Genomic DNA, 19,655 nt, shown 5'->3' on the forward strand with positions numbered 1-19,655 from the left:
ACGATATCGTCATCGAGTAGCACGTAGCATTACACTCGGCGGCCGAAGCGCCGGCCTAGTGGCAATAAGGACCCCGAGGAAAGGTGGTAGTGCTTGAGTTTCGAAATGTGGACGACGTTGCCTGACAGCGAAACGGAATATGTAGTCGGACTGGCGGACGCAATTTCGTACGTGACGTCCGTCACTTGTCGAAGGACGCACTATGGGCCCGTGTAACGAGGAGGGAGCGTTTGAGAAAAGCCCACATATCGGTAGGAGGACCAAATTAGCACTGTGGCACCCGGAGCAAAACGTTTGTTCTGGTGTAGCTGGTTGTAAAGGCCCTTCTGATTGTATTGGGAATCAGCAAGTCCACGACGGGCTATCTGCCGCAAGAAATCAGTCCACGCAAAGGCGTCGCGTACATATTCACTAGTTGAAGTTGCAAGGGAAGGAAGAAATGCGTCCAATGGTAAAGTTGCCTCACGTCCGAACAAAAGGTAAAAGGAAGAGTATCCAGCAATGTCATGGTGGGAAGAGTTATATCCGAATGTCATGTATGGCAATGCAAGGTGCTAATCACGCTCGTCAGCGACACGTACTTTCAAACACGTCTGTTAAGAACCCATTCAAGCAGACGGTGAGCCTGTGAGCCTGGGCATGGTATGACGCGTTGATCTAGTGCTGCATGGAGTAGCAGCGCAGGATATCGTCGATTACTTTTGACAGGAACGTCCTTAGTCACTCAGCAAAAGACTGTATTAAATTTACGTCATGGCGGAAAACGTCCGCCACGTCCGTAGCACAGCTGGTCACCAGCGCTTTGTCATTTCACCGCGAGTTGCGTATTCTGTAGCGATGGCAACCGAATTGTTTCTTCAAGCAGATGTAGGAAAGGGTCCAAGAAGGACCAAACCTACACGGAAGAAGGGCTCAACTGGGACGTCGATGGGTTTAAGATAACCAGCAGGAATCGTAGACAGTTTCTTTCGGAGTTGACAAAGCTCGCAGACGCTGACATAACGCCGCACTGAGTCAGTCCAATAGAAGCAACAGCGCTTCCGGTCATGTGGGGGACTGACAGAAAGGTGGCCAGCGGTGGGGGCGTCGTAAAGCTCATGAAGAACTGTGGAGCGCAAGTGTGATGGTAAACAAGGAGGAGATCAGGACCGTCAGGGTACATGTTACGCCGATATAAGGTAACATCCTTCAGGCTGAACATGCGCGCAGAGGCATCGCTAGGAGAGGATTCCAGGCGCTTGATTATTTCTCTTAATTAGGCATCTTGGCGCTGGTCGTCGCTGATGTTAATCAACTGGCTCACGCAAAAGACGCACTCGAGGGAATAAGTGCGCGAAGAGTCACAGTCGGCCACAGGGTAGCGGGACAAACAATCGGCATTCCTTTGCACGACCGTGTAGGTCTTGTATACGACCGCGTAAATGTGCTCTTACGGGCGCCGCCCCCATCGAGTGAGTCTCCCTATATATATAGGGTCGTTCAAAGAAGCAAGACAACAGAGGGAATGGTGGTTGGAGTCTATTGTAAACGGTTGGCCGTATAGATAAGGGCGAAATTTTGTAACTAACCATACAAGAGCGAGTCACTCACGTTCTGTTATTGAGCAATTTCGATTCCAAACCGACAGCAGCCTCCTGGCATAAGCGATGACGCAGTTTGCTCCAGGTTAATGACGGCCAAAGACCGTAACCGTAATCCGTAACCACTCACGTCACTGCGTACTTCGGTTTATGGTGATAGGTCAAAGTGGACCAAAATGAGAGGTGTTGCCAGGGGCGCGGCTAGCTCGCAGAAATCCACGCCTTGTTGAGGACCCCAGCTAAGAGGGGCGTCTTGCTTAAGATATGTCAGCGGTTTGGCAATCACAGCAAAATATTTTCGCAAAGCGACGATAATACTAGCAGAGCTCCACAAAGCTGCGAATATCTTTGGCAGACTTTGGCACAGGGAAGTCTTTGACGGCTCGAATTTTCTCTTGGCCAGGTTGTACGCGGGTAGCGTCCACAATATGGCCAAGGGTCACAATGCGGTGACGGCCAAACCTGCACTTGAATGAATTGAGATGGGGTTCGTCACCGTGGAAAACATCAAGAACCTCTCACAAGCGTTCGAGGTTTGTATCAAACGTAGGCGAAAACACTAAAGCTTCGTCTAAATTACACAAGTATGTATACCAATTAAATGTATGAAGCAGAAAGCTCATCATTCACTCAAAATTGGCTGGGGCATTTCATAGACCGAAAGCCATGATCCTAAACTGGTAAAGCCCATCAGGAGTTACAAAACTGTTTTCTCACGGTCCATGGGGTCAACAGCAATCTGTCAGTATCCAAATTGAAGTTCGATAGAAGTACGCGGCACCATGCTGACAATCAAGGCCATCATCAATTCGCGGTAACGCGTAAGCGTCTTCTTTCGCAATGTTCTTGAGGTGCCGACAGACGACACAAAAGCACCACTATCCATTCTTCTTTTTCACTAGAACTACTGGAGATGCCCAGGGACTGGAGGATGTCTTGATAATGTTTTTCGCTAGCATCTTGTTGACTTCCCGCTTAATGACGCTTCGCTCAGATACAGGCACTCGATAGGGTCGTCGGTGAACAAGGATGGCATCGCCTGTGCATGTGCGACGCCGGACAAGCGACGTCTGGCCCAAAGGCTGGTTACACAAAGGCGGGAGTGTGCTCAGGTGGAAGGTCATTGGCGATCGTGCTGCGAATTCAAAGACTGTCACAAGTTGTCGGCATCGGATTATTGTTCGGAGAACAATATACCATTCACTGCAAAAGCTTTCAGTAGAAAGCCTTAAAGGGGACAAAGGTGGGCTACGGAAAGCCTATCTGGAAGTACTTGCGAGAAAAAGCTGAAATTCATAAATTGAAACCAGGTTCTGCTTGGTGTAATGCACAGGACCGTGTAGGGTGCACCGACTTTTTGCATGAGCAGGACGTCAGTAAGAGCCGTCACGTAGTAGTCGCCATCTGGAACAGCTGGTGAACATGGCAATTCTACATATGTCACCCTTTTAGAAGGTAGGCGAACGAAATCGCTGCAATGTAAGCTAAATTGAGGAGGTTGGTCACTGGGTTCACTGAGGCGAGGCATCTCAAGGTTGAGAATACCGGCGGAGCAAACAATCAGAGTGGAATTAGCAGAAAGAAAATCAAGTCCAAGTATGAGGTCGTGAGGGCACCGTGCAATGACCGTAAAATAACAGCCAGCTGATGATTAGCAATAGTAACCCGAGCTGCGCACACCCTAGCAACAGCGATGGCCGAACCATCAGCAACATGTTCGACTCGGGTTGTGGGAGGTGTAAGGATCTTCATGTGCCGACGAGAACTGGCACTCATGAGAGAGACGTGCGTTCCAGTATCCACCAAAGCTCTGACAGGAACGCCGTCAACGTGGACTTCAAGGATGTTCCAGTGTGCACATAAGGGCAGCTGATGATTTTGGGTCAAGGTCCACGGTGGAGCTTCAGTTCCAGAAACTGCGCGGTCTAGTTTTCCGGCGAAAAGCGAATGTAAAAGGAAAGCGGCAGCGAGTCGGTGGACGAGATGGACCACGATGCGGCGGAGGCCTTCCCCTGGTACATTTGGTGTTCAGGATTCTGCACGGGGTGGATAGCGGCTAGCAGTAAAGGAGGAGCCATAGTAGGCGGGAAATGAGCTAGGCTACTGAGAAGGCCACTGGCTGCAGCAATAGCGAGGAATGTGTCCCGCTCAGCTGCAGTGGAAACAGATATGTCATCGGCTGCTTCTCACTCCAGCGGGTTTCTGGAATGACGAAGGAGGTGCAGACCACGACGAGGCCTGTCCGCGGAGGCTAGGGCGCCATCAGGAGTGTTCATGGCGCAGACAGTGGATAGGGGGCTAAGGTTCGGCAAATTCCTCGCGAACTAAATTCCTGACCTGGATCAATGAAATAGGCGGCGTCGAAGCGTCAGCTACCGTGGTTTATAAGATGACGAATAGGTAGGCGGCCTCGAGTTCTCGGCGGACGATGCCCGTCCCGTCGTCTGGTGTGGATGATAGACAAGAAGTCGCTTCGCAGGACAACGTTGCAGTGGTGTTTGGCAGACGCTCGAAGTGAGCCAAGATGTGCTGCCATTTAACGTGCTCTAGACCGCGGCACTCATTAACCATGCTGTCAACTGTGATCAATTTGTAGAAGACAAGCAGATTGACAAGCCTCCTCCTCAATACCCTTCAAGATATGGCCAATATTGTCAGCCTCGGACATATTCTGGTCAGCTTGTAGACACAAAGCCGGAACGTCCTCTACATACGAGTAAGGCTCAGTTGGCGTCTGGGTGCGCACCCCCAACCGGTTGCTGAAAAGGTCGTGGAGCTGCGGCTTGAACGTGTCCCAGCTGGTAAGACCGTTCTCGCGGGCCCGAAATGAGACGCGAGGAGTGTCACTGAGGTAAAATATGACGTTTTCCAACATTATAGTTGGATTCCAGCCATGTTGTTTGCTAACTCGCTCGAACATACTGAGCCACTCATCCATGAGCGAGACCATTTCCGGGGCGACAAGCCCCGGAAAAGATCGCGGGATCGCTGGGCATTGCGAGGTCGATAAACTGGGTAGTGGTTGCAGACGCAATTGGCGATGGCCGCTGCGAAGCTGATTCGTTAGAAGAAGAACCCACCGCATCCACCAAATAAACATTACTGTATTAAAGTTATCCCTATCCTATCCTATTACGTGAAAGCACAGTAGCGAAAATATTTACAGAGCACATTTACAAAGGAAGAAAGCAGTGGCCAGCATGGAAGCCACCTAACATCAAGCCAAGCACGTCGTCGCCATCAGACCAGCAGTGGCCGCTTTTGGGCACGTCCCTATAAATCCAACGGTCAACATTATCGTGTTTTAGTAGCACATAGCAATACACTGATTAAAAAAAACACCGCCCATGCACCTCGCACAAATGGCAAACCAGCGAAGATGAAATGTGCGGTCCAGATCTTTATGCTGACATTGACGTTGTCGCTGCTCTGCCTCGAGGGCCCGAACGAACGGATCCTCGGCACGATGCCGCCGCTGGCGATTTCGCTTGGTAGCGGCGTCGGCGGCGGCGTAACGTTGCCGCTTGAGCTCCGCTTTGCGAACCTGCTCAGCCGCACCAGCCGCCGGATCAGCCTGGCATTGCCGCTTGCGCTCCACATCGCCGGTCCAATCTTCTGTCGAGGCCCAGGCGTAACGCCGGCGAGATTTCTCCCGCTCCTACTCTCGGTGCTGTTGCTCGTAGACCAGCTGTAGAGTGCTTCATGATGCACAATGTTCTAGACTCACTAAATTCTATGGACGTAGCGCTACCAAGTACAGAATATAATGTGCCTATACTTTTGGCAATGCACTTTGCAAGCAGCCTGTGTACCTCTACGAGCTACTGCTAAATCACTTAAACTATGCCACTTTGTCAGCCTTCGGAAGCCAAGATCAAGACCTACAAATTGTAGCCAAAATAAAGCATTTAAATGAAAGCTGCACTAGCGACTGCTTTGAGTACTCGGTGGTGCAGTTTGCCACATTTTCCACAGCGTTATTGCCGTAACAGGACGCTCTTTAGACGAGAGAATGCATAGCCTACTACCGACAAATGGAGATACGTTGGTCATTCGCTGAATGTCCAAATTTAGGCAGAGAAGAAATCTGGACGTGAAAATAAAGCAAGCAAGACTGTTTCCGCCTCCCGCTGCCAGCATAACTACAGGCACAATGATGTAGTGCAAGCTACGTTTAGTTAACGATGTCACTCGCTAGGAGGTGGTGCCACGGTTCGTTCAGAACTATCAGAGACACCAATATATACCGTTAACACTATACTTATATGCGCTACAGCTTTGACAGCCTAGTTGTTAAAGGCACGCGACACTCTTGTGCCGTTTTAAAGAACATGTTTGCAGTTATGAGTGCAGGCAACAGCCCTTCTTTTATAAAGGAAAAAGCCTTAGTACGCTGAAACGATTTCCAAGTGCGAACCAGTGTCAAGCGTGATGGGTAAAGTACTTGCGCTTGAGCTCAGCGAACGAAAATGTCTTGTTCCCGAATAGTTATAAGCACCTGACTAAACAACTTCAAGCTGTGACGCCATCAGTAAAAATGAAAGTTGCACCAATGGATGATGTAAACCGTCCCGCCGTATAAGAGCACCTTCCGCATCAACGAATGCGCACGCTTACTTAGGCATTGCGAGTTGTGATAAAGACACAAAGAAGCTTTGATGATAGGATTGAGCTGTTAGCCTGGCTGATATTATGATGCGCTTTTTCAGATCCTGGGTATTTTGTTGGCGTACACGTCCAACCTAAGCTACAAGCTACAAGTAGGCAGATATTTATTTATGTTAATCCGGCAAACATTACCTCGCAACTTCACGTATTATCCCGTTTGTTAGATTTGCGTTCCAGAAAAAGAAAGGACGCTGAATTATAAGCAACATTTTTTTTACGACAAAATGTACTACGCAAAAATGTAGCGATCAATTTGTGACTACTATAGCTAAAGATTTCTCCTTCTTGAGCTCTGTGAGTGCTCTGTGAGGCGCCGTCTGTTGTGTCTCTTTAAACTTACACAACTGTGGTGATAATGAACAACGCTGCGACAGAAGCTTGTTGCACTATTTTACTGACTGTTAAGTTGCGAGTTCATAAACATAGACGTCCTTATACATTTGTGGGCGGAACCTGCACGCCGAACACACAACTCAAGCTGCGGTACCAACTCGCCGAAATTGCAGTAAGCTGGACACGGACAACAGAAGGCACATCTGACACACACAGCGCTAATTTCAACAACAAATTTATTTCTCGTTCTCGTCGCTATGTATACACCCTCGAACCGTCATACAGCGCGTGTAAAATTTTTGGAAAAATAAACAAAAAATATAAACTGGGAACCACACGTAGGCAGTTTCTTGACTCACATATTCACAGACATGTACATGTTCAACGTGAACAAAGATAATTCAGCTCTTTTGAAGATACTGAAATGGAAGGTCGCATGCGTCGCCGAATGTTGATATGTCTGGCTTCTATTATCAAGCGCGTCATTTCACACCTGCTTCTACTCATGATGACTGTTTCTTTAAATCTTGGTTTGCACTTGCATCTCTTGCAATGGATGGCAAGAAAGCCGTCAGCGGCCAAGTTGTTAACTTTGTTACTGTGTTCTCGTAGCCTGTCATTTATGCATCTTCCTGTTTGACCGATGTAGAATCGTCCACACCCGAGAGGAATACGGTATACCACACCGGCGATGCAATCAATGAATTTGTTTTTATGTTCTTTTTCGCATGCGCTACGTGGGATTCTTTCAGGCCTTGTGTTTTTACAGAGGCTGACCAATTTATTAGGCGCCGAAAATACAACGTTGATGCCACTCCTTCCAGCAATCTTCTTTATTCTATGGGAGAACCCGTGTATGTAGGGGATGACGGCAACCTTTCTTTTGTTCATGTTAGTGCTCGAAACGTGCACCTGCTCCGAACTGCTTTTCTGCGCCTTCTTAAGCAGTCCTTCTGCGACTGAGACAAGCACGTGGCTCGGGTAACCAGCACAGCTTAAACGCGAGGCTTGCCGTCGGAAGCTATCGTGCATTAGGTGTTCGCATGATTTTTTCAGTGCTTCGCTGAAACACATCTTCGCGATTCTCCTCTTCACAAGCTTTGTATTCGCGGAATGCAGTGGTAAAAGTGGCTTACCTGCCCTAGGTTCGTAACACCAGCAGGTTTCGTTATCGGTGAGCACAAACTCGATGTCAAGGAATCTAATCCTCCCGTCCCATGGCATTTCAAAGGTCACTTCCAGTGAATTTAGACAGTCACGAACAGTGGTAAAAACAGCAGCACATTCATTAGTAAAACAAGCGGATGTACAGTCAATAAGAACAAAAAAAGTCGTCAACATATCTAAAAACTTTTACAACCTTAGATTCGTGAAGGCGCTGTGACAGGTCTCTGTCAAGTTTGGCTAAAAACAGATTACTTAGCACTGGTGCTAGGCAAGAAGCTATACACACTCCTTGTTTCTGCTGATACAGGGTGCCTTTGTTCTCGATAAACGTAGATGACAAATAAAACCTAATTAATTCTAAAAAATTGTCAATGGATGTACCTGCTTCCGTGCTAAACCTAACGGCACCATATGTATCGATGCAACTGTCAATACAGGTTAATAATTCTGATTGTGGCAGAGAATAATAAAGGTCTTTAACATCAGCAGATAAGGCCTTTAAACGTCGATTTTCATGCGCTCTTACAAAATTTAAAACCTCCTCAGAACTTTTTGTCAGGAAAGGGCCACTGATGTCTAGCACGTTTAGTTTTTCTTGAAGGTATAGGGCGACAGATCTCTGCCACGTGTCCCTCACAGAAACAATCACCCTGAACGGTACACCTTCTTTGTGTGTCTTAGCGCTGAAAAATACTTCCAGACAATCCTTCTCGCTTTTTTTTGATGCTGTTCATCACACCTTGCAGATTCATCTTTTTACACAATTGTTGTGCTTTCGCTCTGACCTTATTACAAAAGACGTCATTTCTTTCATTAAAAACAGCCGAAATAGCGTTTATAGCTTTCTCATTGAATTCTTCATGCGAAAAAACTGCGAAGCCGCCTTCTTTATCAGCTGGCAGCACACACAGATCATGCTGTAACAAGTATGATTCTACGTGTTTCACAGGTAATTTCTAACATGGAGGCTTACAGCTGTTTAAGGCATCGACACATTCGCAGTTGATCTTCGTGGCCTCGTCCTCTGGAGCACGTCTGAAGACCTGACGCACAATAGATAAAAGTTCAGGCTTTTTCTTCGGAGTTGCAGCGCAAACTTTGGTCCAAGCCCCAAGACATCACGTACAGGTTCAGGGAGGCAGAGTACTTCCGGTATATGTATGTTGCAGGTCGCATTCACGCGCACTTTGCTCACCCAGTCACGTAGATGCCTCAGCTGAAGATTCCAGTGGAACTCCGTCATTTGGTCTACCAGCCGTAGATGCTTTCGGGCTTGCACTTCCGCCGTGTGTGGTTCATAGGTGCTGCGCAGCTGCGTCCCCAGAAAGGCTCTGAAAAGTCTAGCCTGATGGAGCCATTCTGAGCGCTGGATTTTTAGAATCCTTGTTCTGTGTCCATTCGACGGAGTTTATATTTTTTTGTTTCATAGTAGGGGTGGCGTCCCATCGCGAAGTTTTCGGCATGGCATATTTGTTGTCTGCAGGGTAACCCTGGCTTCTCCATCGCACAAGCAGACAACATGCACGGGCAGGGGAACCAGCTAGTGAAGTGACGCGTCGATTAAAACGTGCGCAGTCAACCACAAAAGTTCGTGGGACACGGGATTAGTAAAGCTGAATTCCCGTTAATCCAGGGTGCATAAACTCAAATTCAAAGTTTCAGTTAGTAGTTTTTGCAGCGTCTGAATCCCTATGGTAGGAGAAATGCATGAAATATTCTTACATTTCCAACAAAACCTCGCAAGATAGAGAATTCACCAAGCAAAGCTTGGGATAAAGTTTTCAGGTAAGAATGAAGTGACCTCTTCAAAAATGTCATAATAACAGTTGATTGAAAACTTCAGTCAAGCTTATTGTGGGAAGCGTCTAATACTCAACGGCTTAATTAATGATAAGAACACATCGATGAACTAGTTGGTATTGTGTTACGTGAGTTTCACCGCAAACAGGGCACGCAGGACAACAAAGAATAGACTGGCCTACTAACCACTGATATCTTATTGCACATATACATTATATGATTGACCATGCGCAGCACGGAATCAATTGATTTAGTTCGGTTTACCCTTTGTGATGGAGCTTACGCAATGAGGGCGAGTTGCCTAGATTTGTATGGTATTTGGAAATCGCTGTTAATAATAATATTAGATAGCGGCCACTGGTCAAGGACACAACGTCCATCACGCCTTCACAGAACGTCCATCACCTCGGCGTCGCGCCGAAAAAATCTGCAGGAGCGGAGGCTGGGCCGGTTCTCCAAAGCACTTCAAGCACGCGGCCCTCCAGGCGGCCCAGCTTCCCGCCTCCCGTTTTCCTGCGAATGCATGAACACCGTGAGCTTATACGTTCCGAACATGTTGCTAGCCGACGGCTTCCCTCTTCTCGGCGCCCACCTGCGCCACGATTTTCTGGCAGCCGTAACAGAGGCGCGCCCAATACAGGCGCCAGCTCCGGCCTGTCATGACTGCCGGACCGATCGCGTTCAGCGCCGCAGCGACTTCTTCTCAGAGAGCTTTTTTGTGAGCAGCACTCATACTCGGCGAAAGGCTTGTAGCGCCTCTCGCCAAGTATGGGCGCTGCTCAATAAACTCAATGAGCATGGTGACCTGTGCCACCGAAACTCGCGCGCTTCTCTTCTTCTTTTTTATTTTTTTTCGTGCTCACAATTTTTGCCAGACCGCAGCCAATTAATACCAGCACATCGTACCGTTTCAGATATCACCATGCCGTTAAAACGTGACGGTTACATTTATTTAATGTGTTGTTATTTTATCATGACATAAGTGTTACGTAAAATTTACCACAATTCAGTAACCAAAAAACATTTTCTCGTGCAAGTTATATCCAGGAGAAGTATCTGTACAGCGCGAGGGGGAAGCTATGACTGCGCAGCGTCGTGCCGCAGAAAAAAATTAAGCCTCTGTTACAGACCACCTTCGATTTAAATCAGGACTTACATTCTGGAATAGTTACCATCGTTGATACAAAACCTTTACTTACCAGTTATCTGTTGAGATGTACTGCCTTCCAGCCTTCATAGATTCTTCGGTATCCTATGTGAATAAAAGCAAAAGTGATCATGCGATCACCGCAGATGTTCAAACGCTACTGCTTATTCATTACCACAAGAAAGAATGATGTGTTTACTCTCCGAGCGCTAGGCTTTCACAGTCTCCATGATGTTTACAGCTTTCAAAATTCTTCTCGGGCGAAAGTACATCTCGGACGCCGAGCTTTCATCTAATCTGGCAGCGCTAGAAACAGAAATACACGAAGTATGGCCCAGAGAACCGATCAGCTGTTTTCACGTAGCCGCCGTCTTACGTGTGCGTAGCGAAATGAATTGAATGCAGAATTGGTGCATGTGTGGCTATGACTCCAAAAATGGAAATATTTGTGTTTACTTTCAAGCGCGCTTCAACCTATTTTGCGTGGAAAGATTATAAAGCACTTGTACACTCAGCGACATACAATCGTTCTTTTATTAGGTGTTTATATCTAAATTTTAGTTGCGATACGATCCCCTTGCAAGTAAAAAACAAGCAATACAAGCTGCCGGCAGCGATGGAGGCTGCTAATTGGGCAGATTGAAAAACGTCGCAGGTTCCCGCCCCCATAGGCATAAAAAGCCGCGTCATTTTGACGTCCGAAGTTTCGAATACTTTTCGTTTCAAACAGAGTTACGTTATCGCACCCCAGATGTGCGGCGTATCTAGAAAAGAATGCGTGAGAGGAGCCCCATTGCCGCAACACGCGTCTCTCAGCGTTCACGCCCACCGACGCGCAATAATTTCTGGAGGTCCCGCGCACGCTTCGAGGCGGCAGCACTACATGGCGATGAGTGTTTTTAGGAAAGTGCTAAAGAAGAGTCCCGCTGCAGCACACGCCTGATATATAACTCGTTTCGAATGGTGACAAAACGTTGTGTCGCTAGGTTGATTCAATGCTGAACGCATTAACATAGGCCGTCATCGTGAGTCTGGTTCTGCCGGATTTTGTGTTGTTCTTCTTGTCGAGCGATATGATATTGTCTAATCAGGTTGCACACGGAACGCAAATAGTCATCTTCTCGAATGCACGCAAGCACTAACAAATATGTCGGAATGTACAGCAAAGAGGTAGAAATAGTGAGCAGACTTTGTCCATAAGATCTTTTTCGAAGGTCGCCAACTGTGCTCGCCGCTATAGTTGGGATTTTAGCATTGCCTGTACTTGCGGGAACAAGTTAGCTTATTGAAGTCCTAAATGTTAAACACCATCGCCATTTTGTGCAAAAATTTACCAACACATGTGCTAACACACAATAAATTTTAGCAATGACCCGCGAAGAAAGCATGAGTTACCATCTGTCGCGTTTACGACAAAAACAACCACACAAATGATTTTGTTGAGATAATACACGAACTTTTGAAGAAAGCTATGGTTAGTTACCTTACCTCCATAATCCCGCGGAAACTCAAAAAGTTGCCGTGGGATTATGGAGGTAACTGCGCAATATCCTCGAACAATTTGCTCAAGCCATTTGCTCGAGAGCGTTGACCAAAAACATGAGTCGGTGCTTGAGAAAATTAGGCACTAACACAATATCGTCGTATAGGACGCAACTCCAGGTGAGGTGAGAAGCAACACTCTCAGCGTATTGAAAAACAAAGTATTTCAGGCCACGCGCAGAACGCGTCTCCGAAAGGCCAACTCCGGACTTTAACATTGTACTCTCCCGAATATAACATCGATGCAGTTGACGAAGTTGTAACATAAGCATAGCCACTCAGACCTGATCAACTACTGCAGCGCTCCTGTTAGTTACTTCGAGGTTAGGAAGTCGAAACCAAAAAAAGTGAGCTGTGTGCAGCTTCATGTTAACGATGAGTTCCAGAAGAAATATCAAAGCAAGAGGAATCGTCATATCTTTGGCAATTGGATAGGCCACATAAAATGTCCTGCACAAACACTCAAGCAATGCACGCTGCCTTTGTTTTCACTGCCGCAGTGCGACTAGCAATACCTAGTCAGAAATCCTGATTGTTAGTTGAAGTATTGTCATTTTCCCCGCTTTGCCTGCACAGCCGAACTGTTGAAAACAACAGCAGTTAACGGTGTGGTTAACGGTAAATAACGGTGCGTTAACAGTTTCGACATTAGAAGCTAAGTGAATCAAACCATTCATGACCACACAGCAGCTTTAACAGCAATAACAATAGACATTAAACAGAAAACAGGACCGATAGCCCAGTTAGCGGTAAATAAGTTGCCAAGTTAAAAAATATATATGCTAATTAATCTTACTCAATCGGCATTCTCTAGCATTGCAAAATAATTGACTTTTGCAGAAAGGTCACATCAAGCCTAGAGAGAGAGAGAGTAAAACTTTATTCAATCTAAATAAAATAAGGCACGATGGTTGAAGCCCCTATTCCAGGGCCCCACTGGCACGAGCGGCTCGCTGGGCTTGGTCCAGAAGAGCCAACTGGCTCTCCCGACCCTCGTCCGCAAGCCATGCCTCCCACTGCCTATTCCTCATTAGTGGATGTTGGTGTAATATGGGACTGTCTATGTGCGGCGGCCTCCTGGGGCACTCCCATGTGATGTGTTTTAGTGTGGGTGTGTCTGCGCACCACGGGCACTCGTCAGTGAACCTCGTAGGGTGTATTCTGTGTAGGTGGTGCAGGTTGGGGTATGTATTCGTCTGAATACGACGCCAGTCCCTCTCCTGTTCGCTGTTTAAATCGGAGTGAGGATGTCCAAAACGTCTCCGCTCCTGCCTTTGCTGTAGGAGGATGTCACGAGAATTCGGTGGAAGGACGTCGCTAGGCCATGCCGTTGCTCGGACGTTCAAACCTCGAGCAATACGGTCTGCCCTAGCGTTTCCTGCCAGTCGCTCGTGTGCCGGACACCAGACGATAGTGTGGTGCCCCTCTAGTTGAGTGCCTAAAATTTTGATTATTGATTTGGGTGCCGTTCCTTGTAAAAACAGGCGGCAGGCCGCTTGTGAATCGGTTAATATGACAGCCGAATTGGTTTGGCGCTCGGCGTCCTGAATGGCCAAGGCGATGGCTGCAGCCTCTGCCACGCATGCCGAGGAGGTTTTGAAGGATGCCGTTGTTATGTTGTTGTTGCATGTAGAGACTATGCTGAAAGTGTCTGAGCTGGCTCGACTGGCATCCGCATAATACACCCCCGGTCCCATGCCGAAACGTTTGTGAAGGGTCTTTGCCCTTGCTCTGCGTCGTCCGGGATGGTACTTGGGGTGCATGTTTTTGGGAATTGGGGCCACCGCGATGTGCGATCGAACATTGCGGTCTATCTGTGCCGTTTCCTCTCCGCAATACTGGGGTCTCAGGGGAAAGCCTAACCTCGCCAATACTTCCCTGCCCTGAGTTGAAGAACAAAGTCTTTCTTTCTGGGCATATAACGTCGCGACTGCGTACTCGTCAAAAGTACTGTGCAGGCCCAGTCCCTCGAATCTCTCTGTGCTAGTGCATTCGGGAAGACCAAGGGCGGCTTTGAAGGCTTTTCTTATTATTGCGTTTGCCTGTTTAATCTCTTGGTTTGTCAAGGCCTGATACGGAAGGGCGTATGTGAGTCGGCTAATTACGAATGCGTGAACCAGGCTGATGGTCTCTCCCTCAGTTAGGCCGTCTCTGCTTCTTGCCACTCTCCTTATCATTCTGGCCACGTTTCCTGTGACCGCCTTTAGTTTTTGTATGGTGTGAGATGTTCCAGCATTCTGCTGTATCCACATCCCCAATATTCTGAGTGTCTCCACTTCACGAATTGGCACCCCGTCGAGAGTCAGAGTGAGCGGCACCCAGTCCTTCTTTCTTGCGTACTTCGCACGCACCCGAATGAATTCCGATTTTTTTTCGGGTGCGCATGCCATGTCCGCCGCCCTCGCGTATTCCACGACTGCGTCTATGGCCTTTTGAAGGGTTTCTTGCTTGTCCCCGTAGGACCCCTGGTGAGCCCAGAACGTGATATCATCGGCATATATCGCACAACCGAGATTCGGGTGCTTATCTAGCTCCAGGGCTAGCTTTCTCATCCCTACATTGAATAGCAGTGGAGAGAGTATAGCTCCCTGAGGGGTACCTCTGTCGGGACAATTGAAGGTGTCGGACCTCGTGGAGCCTAATCCGATTGTGGCCGTGCGGTGGCTGAGGAACGAGCGCACGTAGTTATAAATTCGCGATCCGCAGTTCACCGCTTCCAGTCCCTCCAGAATAGCGTGGTGGGAGATGCTGTCGAAGGCCTTTTTGATGTCCAATGCCAGTACAAATTTATCTTCCGACCCTCTGTTGGGGTGCAGGACCTCGTGCTTTAGTAGTAGAAAAATGTCCTGCGCAGACACGTGGGGTCGGAAACCGAACATGTTGGAGGGGAACATGTTGTTTAGCTCTATGTGGTTCGAGAGCCGGACCTGCACAACCTTTTCAAAGAGTTTCCCCGCGCACGACGTTAGGGAGATGGGTCGAAGGTTGTTGATGTTACGAGGCTTACCTGGTTTTGGAATAAGAATAATTTTTGCTTCCTTCCATTCTTTTGGAAGGACGCCGTCTTCTGTCCAGACCGTGTCGTTAAAGAATTTGGTCAAGCTCTTTAGCGTGTCGTCACTTAGATTGCGAATCATTGCGTTCGTGACCTGATCTACCCCTGGGGTCGTGTTTTTCTTGAAGGAGTGTGCCGCTGCGTAAACCTCTTCAAAGGTTACGGGGGCGTCCATTTCCGGTTGGTCCTGACCTTCGTAAACGGGTTTGGTGGATTGCCCGGTCGGTACAGTACCTACGTATATCTCTCTAATTTTGTCTATGATGTCAGCTTCCCGACCTTCAAACTCGTTTTCAAGCAGCTTAAGTGTGCGATTCGCGACTGTTGTTGTTCCTCCCGGGTCAATCATACTTCGAAGAATGCGCCATGTTTTCTTTGTAGTCAACGTGCCCCGAAGCGAGTCGCTGAACTGACGCCAATTGCTGTAGCTTAGCTTTTGTGCGTATTCGTTAGCTTCCTGCGCTAGCTGAGCTATCCGTATCCTGAGTTTACGATTAAGCTTCTGCCTTTTCCACCTTTTTGTGAGGCCTCTCCGGGCTTCCCAGAGATGCAACAGGTGACGATCCACGGCTGGGGCCTCCGTTGTCGTTTCAATTGTTTTGGTGACCCTAGAGTGAATAACTCGGATCTGCTCGGCCCATTCTCCTACGTCTGTTATGCTGCCGATTGTTTTCTGTTTTTCACGAAATTTAGTCCAGTCGGACAGCCTTGCCTTGCCAATAGCTCTTCGAATCCTGGCTGCATTAACCGATATGCTTAAGATATAGTGATCACTTCCTAGGTTTTCACCTAGGGTTCGTCCATCGCGTCTCACTTTCGTTGTTGGTGAACGTGAGGTCGGGGGAAGTGTCCTGGGACACGCTGTTCCCGATTCGCGTTGGGAGATCCGGTTGAGTTAGCTGGAAAAGTCCGTAGTGCTCTACAACGTCTGCTAACAATATGCCCTTGGGATTGACTCTACTGTAGCCCCAGTTTGAGTGTTGAGCGTTAAAGTCGCCTAACAATATTAATTTGTCCCTACCTTGAGCGAGTCGCACCGCGGTGGCCACCACGTTTTCAAAATCCGCCTGTTTTTCTCTGGGAGAACTATAAACGTTGACAATAATTGTTTTTGGTTTGCCCCTTTTTTGCGGCCAAATCGTGATTATCTGGTGCTGAATAGGTTCCCGGAAAAAACAATTTACGCTAATCGCGACATCCTTCTTGGCAAAGGTGGCTACTTGAGGGTAGTCAGGGTAAGCATAAAGCTCGTAGCCTTTGAGTTTTTGATTTTGTTTCCCTATTTCCTGAATACAGATAACGTCGGGAGGGATTGGCGCCGATTCTATGTAGTGCGTGAAATTAGCCAATTTAGTGCGTAGCGTGCAGCAATTCCATTGCCAGATTTCAATGTGTCCGCTCTTTGTGTTGTTTGCCATATTATCCATGGATATTACTGTCGCTATCAGTGTGCTCTATAACTTTCGGTGTCCTGGTAGGAGCTCCCGGACTTTGACTGACCCTCTTTCGGGGGACGGCTGCGGCTTTTGTTTGCACATCCTCTACCATTCGTTTGAGTTTGTGTAGCTCTGCGAACATTAGTTGCATGTTTTGTGCTAACTGTTGCAGCGTTAACGAATGAGTGCTGGAGGCGGTACTTTGTTGCAGTGATGTTTGTGGTGGTGATTTGGAAGTGTGGTCCGCAATTTGTATGGGTTGCTGTGATGTGCTGTTGTTTGCCGTGCGCTTAAAAGCTTCAAACTCGGCTCGTAACTCGGCTAAACTGTCTCGAAGTATTTTGTTTTCTTCTACTATTTTCTTGTACTCTGGGTTTTGTGTGATTGGTGTAGGTGTATTCTTAGCATTGGCAGTGGGAGATGCGACTTGCGCCCAGCTCACCTAATTATTTTGTGGGGTGCTGCATGCCAGTAGGATCCCTGGTGACTTGCTTCTTGGGGCCTCCTTCTTTTTGTCTGATCTTGCTGCTGAGGCACCTTGGGTCGGGATACCGACCGTCTCCTCTGGCCCGGCTGCCCGGAACAAGATCGGCTCCGCGACGGCGAGCGGGTTCTGGAGCGGCTGCGACGATCCATGGCCGGAAGAAACTCCAGCTCGGAGTCCTCGTCTTCCGTGGCGAACCACCGTAGCTGGGTCTTCGTTGGTTTCTTTGGCCGTGGTCTTGATACCTGCCTGACTGGCTTTAGTCTTTTGGGACATCGGCGGTCACCCGTTGGATGATCACTCCCACAAATGGCGCATTTGGGTGTGCACGTGTGTCCATCGGCAGGCTCCCGCACCCCGCACGAGCGGCACACCTGTACGTCGGGCTGTGGACATACGTCGGTGCGGTGTCCCACGGTGCCACAGGTACGGCAGAATTGAACCGCATTTCGGTAGGGTGTGCAGAGTTTCTCTCCCCCGAAGTAATAAACACACCTTGGCACTCGGCTGCCGTAGAAGTTGAGCAAGGCACTTTGTGAGTCGCCCATCATGCTTGCGTCGATCAACTCCAGTCCCTGCGATCGGATACGTAGGTTCGATCGCAGCACGTCAGAAGGGGTGTGTGCTTCTATCCCGTGGATTACTCCCCGCGTCGTGTCTTCTCCTGCCGTAACGTACGCATTGACCGGGTGTTGTCGTCCGTTGATGTTCAAGGATTTAATGGCTTGCATGACCTCGGCCGTATCGCGATTCGGGGTGGATATCACTGCAATGTTCGAACCTGACTTGATTCTTAGAATAAAATTGTTGTCAGTGGTTCTGTCCTCGCACGCCTCCATGACGGCTCTTGCCAGTGCCTGACTGGTAACGTTCTTGAGTGGTAGCCCTTGGTGTGGTCTGATGACCACCTTCAGGTCACTCTTCGGTAGCGGCGGAAGACGCTTGAGTCGTGGGTGCCCGCGATGCGCCATGGGTTTGGACGAGTTGGTAGTCGGACCTGATGGGAGTGCGCTTTCTTGCGCGGAGCGGCGCTGCTGAGCGAGATTTTTCTTTTCCTTCAGGGAAAGAACGCGCTCCCATCCGGCTTCTGCGGTCGTTTCGTTGACCACGGTAGCGCTTTGCATGTTGTTGTTGATCGTGGCGGCCTTATTGCATTCGTGTTGCGGTGTTGCATCACCCACCTGAGATGCAGTGAAATCCATCTGTTCTTCAAGTCGCGACGTTGTAATAAGTCGCCGGTTCGATGTCGCAGCCGGAGTTCTTAAGGCCGCCATGTTCAAATGCGTGCTCGCCCGCCGGCGCCGCTCTCCTAACTGAAGTTAGGGTTAGCTGCTCGGCACGTTCTGAAGGTGGAAAATCGGCCGTAAAACACCGAAATATGGTCCGACTGACCTGCAGTTGGTCTCCACAGGCGCCGGACCACTTCTTGGAGATGGTGCTGATCGTTTCGGGCCGGTCCCAGAAGGTGGTCCGCCCGAAAAACCAAACATACGTAGCCCGATGTGAGCGCAGCCGTTTCGAACGGCGTCTTCTTCTTCTTCCATCAAGCCTAGAGATATCGAAGACAACACTGCTGTTACAGAGGATGTGCAATCTGTCCCACAAGACGAACTACTCATGCCTGATATGATTTATCCCATGTATCTTCTTTCAACTTAGAAATAGGTTTCGAGTCAAAATATTGTATGGATCGTGCATGCCATGATATTTAGTGTTTCTAATGATGACAATAAAATAATGTGAGCAAAATAATGATGGACGCTTGACTTGGAGTGATGGCACTTTAATGCTTTCTGAAACCTGATACATAAAATGTAACCCTATTCTATTCGAACTCCTGTACTGGCAAACACTTCGACCTGCTTTTTTTTTTCTGGTTCTGGGCCCTTTTATTGCGATAGCAAATATATGGACACTCCAAACAAATTTTTGCCGTAGTGGTCGCCGTCGCCGCGAGTTCCCCCATATATTTAGATATATATGCGATTTCCCACACCCTGTTATGTTACATGCCTTATATGCGAATTATACTGCCACATTAGTCTATGACTACTGTTGCTCTTATCAGGTCTTAGATTCGTCAGAATATTATTCCTCAGAATGTTGAGAATGGCAGTCCGCAAACGAACCTTATAAAACCAAGCACCGGCAGCGTATGCCTTTCATCTTAAGTTTTCTCAGACTTTAATATTAGAAGAGCGAAACTAAAACGGAGCTCAAACTTTCAATCGAAATACTTTCATTAGGGCTGCTGCGCACGACGTCGGGGATCGGCCCATGAAAGACGTTTGAAACATACCCGATGCGGAAATGTGATGGGCAGTTCGTTAAGAAACACGTCCACGTTTATTAGTAAACACAAATGAAATTGTCCGATGGCACGATTCAAACAAAGGACCCCTCGGATAACAGCTCGTTTACTTAGTCAGCTTACATTTACTTT

This window comes from Dermacentor andersoni, chromosome 8, assembly GCF_023375885.2.
Source record: "Dermacentor andersoni chromosome 8, qqDerAnde1_hic_scaffold, whole genome shotgun sequence".
Lineage (NCBI taxonomy): Eukaryota > Metazoa > Arthropoda > Arachnida > Ixodida > Ixodidae > Dermacentor > Dermacentor andersoni.